The sequence below is a fragment of the Rhinatrema bivittatum genome, chromosome 16 (assembly GCF_901001135.1).
Source record: "Rhinatrema bivittatum chromosome 16, aRhiBiv1.1, whole genome shotgun sequence".
NCBI lineage: Eukaryota > Metazoa > Chordata > Amphibia > Gymnophiona > Rhinatrematidae > Rhinatrema > Rhinatrema bivittatum.
In genome coordinates, this window is record NC_042630.1 from 23,526,260 (window position 1) to 23,533,028 (window position 6,769).

The 6,769-nt window shown below is 46.6% G+C and overlaps 1 long non-coding RNA gene across 2 annotated transcripts in view; it reads right to left on the reverse strand.

The window, feature by feature from the left end:
• Window positions 1–22: 22 nt before the first annotated feature.
• LOC115077922 overlaps window positions 23–6,769 on the reverse strand; it is a 33,237-nt gene continuing 26,490 nt past the window's right edge. For both annotated transcript variants that reach the window (XR_003853004.1, XR_003853003.1), the window contains exon 3: window positions 23–740. This is a non-coding gene — a long non-coding RNA (uncharacterized LOC115077922). The remainder of the gene's footprint in view (window positions 741–6,769) is intronic.

Sequence of the window (6,769 nt, forward strand, 5' to 3'; positions counted from 1 at the left end):
GGAGGGGAAGAAGCGATGAAGACAAGAGACAGAAAAAAAAGCAAAATGGAAGGGAGAGCCTGGAAAAGGAGTTAAGAGGACAGAAAAGAGGAAATCAGAAAAAAAAAAAGAGACTGAGACTAATGCAAAAGAAACTTCACCCAGGTAGAAAAAAGCACTTTACTTTCAGTCTAGGACTGCAATATGCAATGCAGTGATTTAGTAGCTGTATGGCTCGTAGAGCAAACTGGATCCTCTGCATTCTGGGCTGGATCAATGTAAATATTATCCAAAAATGTTAAACATAAGCTATGGAGATCAGATGTGAATAATATCTCTTGAGTTAACATCTGAAGAAGGACCTCTGTGTACTTTTAGATAATTTGTTTGCTGATCCAGTAAAAGGTTTCATAATCTGCTTAGAAGGATCCTATGACTGGAATGTAATTTTCAGTGCTAAGTCGTTGTATGTTCTGTGTACAATGTATTGTTCTTTATAGGGAGAGAAGACGTGCAGGGTTATAACAAGGAGTGTCTCAGCAAGTGGAACAGAGATGGTGAAAGCCCCGTGCTAAGAAATGGGTAGCACATCACTGATGGTGTAAGAACCAGGCTTGGTGAGGACTGTAGAGTTGGATTGCTGCCTTCTGATCATTTGGCTGATGATGACATTAAGTATGCCTGCCATGGTACCTCTGGCCGCACGGTTGATTTCTATGACGTCCATTGTTCCTTTAGTTCTTGGGTCCTATGGTCTTCACCTACACAGGGTGGGGGGGGGGGGGGGGGAGGGGTGAAATTAGATTTCCATAAAAATTCTAATCAGCTAACTTTAGTAGTTAGATAACTAGACCCAAGCACTCGAGTGGCTGAAAAGGTGCCTAAACTTATCTTGCTGTGAGCAGCTTACTGAAAATCCATCCCTTAATGGATGAGCAATTTCTGCTAGTCAATATTGTGGCCACTAGGGGTCAGCACAACCTCAGCTTTCATAGGCTAGACAGGCAAATCGGCAAACTCCAGCCCTCCAGGTTTGGATAGTGGTTATTCATGAGGCTAATTGATATGTAGTGGCTCCAGATTGAGGAAGGCCTAGCTGCAACCCCCAAGGACGAGATTGACGGTCTCCCCAATCCCCTCCCATCCCAGTAAAGAGAAAACAAGCCACAAAAGATTTGCAGTGGATAGAGACCAAAAATTAGAAATGGAGGAGAAAATAGAACACAAGCCTACCAAGTCTAAAGGAACAGGAGGCACAACAATAACATTTTAGAAAGAGCAGAAAGAATAAAACAAACATTTTATTAAAAATTAAGCACAAATGTAAAACGAAGGTCAAAGTAAAATGGTTCTGAAAGATGCTTAAACCCCTTCCCTCCCCGCCACACCCCCAACATGGCCATTTTTTCAGTAAAATTGCCGGCATCGGGGGTAAACCTGCATTCATTTTCTTTAGAATATGTGAGTTCAAATAAAATAATACATATCCAAATGTAAAAAAAAGGCAGCTGGGCTCGCAATGTTTGCACTCCAGGCCAGGCTGCACAGCACTTTCTGCAGTCTGTTGTCATCGGGCTGGGAGTGATCAGGCAATGCTCCTATCAACACCCCCCCAACATGCACTGCCATGTGTTGTGGGGTAAGGGGAAGGGCGAGAGGCATGTGTGACTCTGCTGGAGGGTGGCGTGGGCTTGTGGTGCTGGCTGGGGGAGTCATGGAAACGTGGTCTCGGGGAGAATGAGAGTGGACAAGAGGAGCGAGATTCTCTCCTGTCATTTTTGACAGATTCTTCCACTGCTGCAATAAAAATCAAATTCAGGAAAAAAAAAAAATGACTCTGAATTGAAAAATCTGCTGTCTGAATGGTGCAAAAAGTGCTGGTGTTGGGCAGGACCTGCATCTCCGCTGGTCTCCCACCACGTTGTCGGACCCTCTGTGGCACTGTGTGCAGTCAGAATGGCCAGAGAACAGACGCAGGCTGGGCTGTGACTGGTTATTCATGAACTTTTATTGAAACTCCGATCCTTTAAGGTTTTCTTGTGTATAGTCCTTCACATATCCCGCCCCCCCCCCCCCCCCAGCTCAAACCTATTAGGTTGAGCACCTGCCCTCCCTTAAGGGCATGCTCTAATGAAAAAACAAAACAAAACACAACCCCATTTCTCTCCTCACTCCCCACTCTCTGCTGGGGCTGCCTAACCCGTTTAAGGTTGCCCTTCCCCGAGTCATTTGGGAAACTGCTCCAGGGTTCACAGGGGCTGCTTGCTGCACCAATCTGGCTTTACTGTCCATAAGCTGGCCCCCACAGGTTTTAAACTGGTGACAAAATCGTGGATGTGGGAGCTCGGGGGGGGTACCCTGCGTCCATAGCAGTTTGTTGTGCTGGCGTTGTCGGCAGGATCTGAATGGTGGGGATAACTGCTGTCGCTGTGCACACAGATCAGCGTCGCCTTCTAAGCGTAAAAAACTTTGAAAAGAAAGAGGACTGAGAACCAATGTACCAAGAGAATCTCTTCCAATAGGACAAATAACTTTGCAATCTCAGTAGCCCACAGACTAAATAAAGAAAATAAAGGGGGCAGAAACTGAGGAGAATGAATAAAAAAATCACAAAAGAAACTACCTGAGCATGATGGTTGAAACTTTCCTGCTAATACATATAAAGATAGACTATGTGACTGATGAATTAGGACCAGTAAGCAATGTTTTAGAATCAATAAATGCCCTGAGTTCTGAAATTTTACCGCCATTTACAGGGATATCATAGAAAGAAGCAAGCTCCAAGAGCACAGGTTTCCTGACACAAGGACAGGAATCCTTTCCTCTTTTTTTGAGTAACACATGCTAAGTCTGGGAAAATGCGAACACTTTGCCCCGTAAACTGTTTGTTCACATGTTCAAAATAAGCCTTCATCACAGGACTTAAATCTGATTCAGTAAAGAAAGAGATTAACAGTGTTAATGGCTCCGCCACTCATAGTCTGAAGATTCCAACTCTAAATTAACAGGAATCTGTGCATTATTCCTACCAGGCTGAAAACAGACTTAAGTAAGAGAAGAAACCATATCAGAGGAAATATTTAAGACCTCCTGAAAATATCTACGAAGAGTTAACAGAGGCTATTCACAAAGAAAATTCAACAAACGGAGGTTTAGATGACAAAGTCTATTTTCTATCAATTCAACTCTTCTGGAAATGCTTCCACATTCCTGCATAAGTGAAGCTTGAACCGATTTCACCATCTTGACTCATCTTGCAAGATGGATATCTTCCCAGCAACAACCTAGCGCTGAGAGTCAAAGTCGGCAGACAGTGATTCCAGTTTGTTGGCAATAGAGTCTACTTTGGAAGAACATTGGGAAAAAACAGATCCAAACTGAGCCATTAAATCCTAGATAGCGTCCAAAGTCACAATCTCTGGCTTGGGAGGCAGAAAACAAGCATCACTAGAAACAGTACCTGGGAAAGGTTGAGAAAAACCAGGACACGAGCCAGCGGTAGTGTGCAAAATCCTCTCCCCAGAAGAATGGAGAGAATCTACACCAAGCTCTCTCTGTTCTGAAAAGCCCCCACCGCCAGCACTAGCCCCAATGTCATCAGATGGGGATGCTGGCGCTTCGGAGGAGAAACTCGGTGGGATCAGAGGAAGTCAATCATAGAGGGGCTGTGAGAAGCCTCCTCCACAGCCAACTCCAGCGCTCCTCCATCGGAGTCGGCAACGTGGACCATCTCTTCTGAGGCAGGAACCGCAACACTGCCATGGAAGGGGAAGTGGACTCAGTGGGGTAAGTCCTAATCTTCCCTTTCCTTTTCGGAGGCATGGCGAGTGAAGGAAACCAGGGGGGCGTCCTCGCTGGGGATCTCTCTCGTCATCAAATCCTTACAAACAAGGGTCTCACCCAGGGCTTGGGTGGGAGCTTCATCCGGCTCCACCTGCATCATGAATTCCTTAAGTCCCCAGTGTGGAACATCCTCTAAGTTGCAGCTTGGAAGTTTTGCCAAAGTGTTTGCCCATTCTTGTTCCCACTTTTTGCTCTCCTTCTGGGGCTCTGCCTCCGTCCCCTGCTCCTGCTTGTGCTGTTCCGCTGGCTTGCGCTCTCACTCCATGTCCTCCGGCCATGCGCAATCTTCGACTGTAAGGCCCTCTCTCTTATAGTTGAAGCCTGCCCTTAGGGCTGGTTCCCTTTTTGCTTTACCAGTCCCTCCCAAAGGTTCTTCGTTGTCTGCTTTTACATACGGGTAGTGAAGCTTCTTAGTGTCCATTTCCCGCACAAAGGAGAAAGTAACTGTACCCTTATTACTGGGTTGTACGAGTCCTTCCAAAAGACTCCCTTTTTTTTTTTTTTTCGCTTGAGGATTGTCCTTGCTTTGAAGACTTTCCTTTCTCTGTATGAACTTTAGTCTCTAGTGTGGTCTGTGTCACCATGTTGACGTCTAATCACTTTGCTTCGATCCTATCGACATACCTTGGCCATGTGACCTCTCCTTCGACAGTCGAAGCAAGTGTCAGAGGCTGTGAGCTGAGCTGTCCACTTCGGAGATCCACTGCTGAGGTCTCCCACTCTCATTACTATGTCATGGGGCTTTGGGCTGCCTTTCTAGCCTCCGGGCCAGGTCACGCATTCATTGGGCCTGATGGAAGGTGTCCGCTGCTTCTAATGCTTTGTCCCCGGGTACCAACAGACCCAGTTCTGCATGGGCGGGTTGAGCCCTTCTAGAAACTGTTCCAGAAGCACCTGGTTGGCTACCTTAAGGCTGGCCTTTGTCTCAGGCTGCAGCCATTTCCACCCAGTGTCTTTCAGTCTGTGGAATAAGTTTTGGAGAGTTTCCCCGGGCTATATTACGCCTCACCAGAACTGTTGTCAGAAGGATTCTGAAATATATCCTGCCCTTTCTAGGATGCTGGTCTTGACTTCTCCATAGGTGGCCCTTCTCTCTGGATTGGCCACTAGAAAGGCCGCTTGGCATTTGCTTGTGAGCAAATTTTCCAGAAACAAGTTCCAATTAGCTTCTGGCCACCGTGTTGTGCAGCGGGCCTGTCAACGTTTCTCAGAAAGATTTCTGGGTCCTCTTCCCCAGCCTTCATCTTAAACAGGATGGGAGCGGGTGGAGTTCCTTGGGTTGCAGTAGTTTGCATCTGGGTGACTGTTCATACAGCCCTTGAATGACTTTCTAGAGCTGCTGCTGGCTTCCGCCATCATCTCTCTCATCTGATCCATGTTGGCTTATTAGTCCTGGCTGCCGTGTGACTCCACGAAAGGCTCTGCACTGCTACCAAGCACCTGCACCAAAAGCCTTCTCCTTTTTTTTTTCTTTTTTAAATCAAATCCTCCAGGTTCAGCACTGACTTACTATTAATTCCCTCTCTGAAGCTGGAACTATTCTCATTAGGCTGTTTAAAACCTTTGCCTGGGCAGCCACTGAGTCTGGACCCCAGGAAACAGAAAATTAAAATGTCTTCTGTTTGATGTGAGTTTCTGGCTGTGCAAGCTTAGCTGAGAAATCCCACTTCTGGCACCATAAGTGGCACTATGAGTACAGTCAAAATGGCCAGAGAATAGATGCCGGCTAGGCTCTTGCTGGTTATTCATGAACTTTTTATTAATTTAGAACAGAAAAAACAAGTCTGCGGCTCTTTGCAGCTTATAAACAAAAGTAGCATGCCTCACAGTATCTCTCAGTCTGGGTTTCCTAAGGTTCCTCCTGAATCCCCGAGGTCTCCTGTTCCTCCCAGATCAGGATTTCTTGTTGTCTGTGCTAAAGGATCGGACCAGATCTCTTGATATGTTTCTTGTGAATACTCTTTCAATTCCTCATTTACAGACACTAGTAGTGCACACCATATCAGTGCACATAGCACATGATCTTTCCACCACTCCCTCTTTCCCTGAAGGAAAAAGGCTCTCCTCCTCTCCACTCAGTATTGGGGAGCCGGCTCGGTAGTCAGCTCAAATATATCCTTCGTCCAAGCCTAGTTAACTCCAATTATTTTCATTTTAACTGACAGTTTCTTCCTGCTCCTTTCGGGCTTTCAGCTTGGACAGAATAGGCTATGATGCTATCAACCTTCGCTTGGGGTTCCCACCATCTCTTTTCTTTACACTCCTCCTCTCCTTCTTTTTTATCATGACCAGCCATTTCAGTGACAGTCCTTGGCCAGGAGCCAGAGACGGCAGCTCCCTCCTGAACCTGCTACCTGTGCGTCCCAAGTCCAGCCAGTAGGGGTCACCATTATGCGACGGCCAGAGCTCCCTTTTCCGGGACGCTGCCTCCGTAGCATCTCCAGCCCTGGCTTCAAGGCTAGAACTGGGCGCTCTTTGCATGGCTGCACTGCCACTGAACTGCTAGGCCGGCCCAAAAAGGTTTACATTTCACTGCCACCTCTCCACGAGAAACATTTCCTGTACTAACAATCCCGGTCCCCCTTCCCTGGCCACTCATCAACTCCCTTGACCTCTTTTATCAACTAAACTTCACTCGGATGAGGAAGGGGAAGTCTGCTCTCACTGAGCAGATAAAGAACAAAAAAAATGATCCATCCAGTCCTTCTCAAGCCGCGCCCCTGTGCCGTGTCCTGTGTCCAGAGCCCGTGCGCTCTGTTGGATTTCTTTCAAAAGTTAAAAAAAAACAAAAGTTAGCTAGGAGGGAACATTTCCTGAGGACAGTGACCCTTTCACAGCACTTTTCCCTGTAATAAACAATTACCAGTATTTCTGCAATTCTCTCTCACAGACTCGCCCCTCATTGAATCCGGGTTAATATTTTGGAGAAATTTTCAGAGCCTGGCCT